The 1,446-nt window shown below is 57.4% G+C and overlaps 1 pseudogene; it reads left to right on the forward strand.

Annotated features, from left to right (window-relative positions):
• The first annotated feature begins 612 nt into the window (after positions 1 to 612).
• LOC123090377 (putative E3 ubiquitin-protein ligase SINA-like 6) overlaps positions 613 to 1,446 on the forward strand; it is a 2,705-nt pseudogene continuing 1,871 nt past the window's right edge.

Below are 1,446 nucleotides of genomic sequence, written 5' to 3' on the forward strand. Positions count from 1 at the left end.
GGGCAGGGGAACCGTGTCCCCGAGCACAACCCGGATGGTGTCGAGACGACCGCCGATGCCGTGGAGGAACTGCATGGTGAGATCCACCTCGGTGACCGCGTGGTCGATGTCGGCAAGACCCGCAGTGAGCAGCTTCATGCGGCGCGCGTATTCGTCGATGGAGAGACCGTCCTGTTTGAGGTTGCGGTATTGGCGATTGAGCATCATGTACTGAGCCGTGCGATTTGCGAGGAAGTAGTTCCGGATCCGAGTCCAGAGATCGAAAGTGGTGGTGGCGCCGATCACGTGGTCGACGATCTGATCGAAGAGGGTGGCGTACATGGCAAGGGCGACGTGGGCGTCGAGCTCACGATAGGGGGCATCGGCGTTTGGTGGGGGTGGGTGCTCGATGAGGTACTGGACGCCATACGGATCAGAACCATGAGAAAGAATGATTTCCACTTGTGATAATTGTGTTCGGCGGGGTTTAGAAGGAACTTGATGTGGTTGGTGATGTCGACGTTGAGAATGGGGTGTTTCGCCGGAGGAGCCGGTGGCGGCGGCGGCGCAGTGGAGTTGAAGAGAGGGGCGAATTGGGAAGAAGCGGGGGCAGTAGCGCTAGGGTTTGAGGGTATGGTGCCGAAGAAGAGCGGGGGAGAAGTGGATGTACCAGAGATGGCCGAGGAAGGAGCCGCCGAGGAGAAGAGGGGCGACGAGGTGGAGTGGATCGCCGCAGAGGAGGAAGAGGAGTGTTGCTCCGACATGGCGGCGGCCTGGGAACGACTGATACCAAGTTGGAGAGTAAACTTGCTCTCTTGATTGAATTGAATGATACAATACATCAGTGTTTACATATATATGCCCCATGACGTGGGCACGCAGGCCCGGCGAGACGGTTCAGATCCTATATACATGGAGGAAGCATGCGCACTACACACTCTGTATAAATACATGTTAACACAGGCCACCGCTCGGGGCGCCGATCTTCAATGATCAGGGCCGCCACTCGGGGCGCCGGTCTTCTCCGGTAAGGGCCACCGCTCGGCGCGCCGGTCTTCTCCATCAGGGCCGCCGCTCGGAGCGCCGTTCTTCACCACTCAGGGCCGCCGCTCAGGCAGTGGGCGCCGATCTTCATCGATCAAGGTGCGCGGCCAAGGCGACAGCAGCGGGTGGCGGCGGCTAGGGTTCGTAGTGGGAGAGAATGGGGAACGGGAGTGAAGCGGCTCCAGGAGCTAATCGTGAGGTCTCGTCCCTCCTGTGTGTATCTCGCTCCTGAATTGGGCTGGCCGGATAGGCCTTTGGTAAACTCTTGTGTATGGGCTTTATAATTCGGTCTTTACGGGCTATTTGGTCTTTAAGACAGCAGGACCGAACAGACCATAATAACTTTGGTATTTTGTTTGTGCTGACCGTTTTTTATTCGGTCTTTTCTAGTTCGGTCTTTTCGGGTTTGGTCTCGGTCTTTTC

The sequence above is a fragment of the Triticum aestivum genome, chromosome 4B (genome assembly GCF_018294505.1).
Source record: "Triticum aestivum cultivar Chinese Spring chromosome 4B, IWGSC CS RefSeq v2.1, whole genome shotgun sequence".
Lineage (NCBI taxonomy): Eukaryota > Viridiplantae > Streptophyta > Magnoliopsida > Poales > Poaceae > Triticum > Triticum aestivum.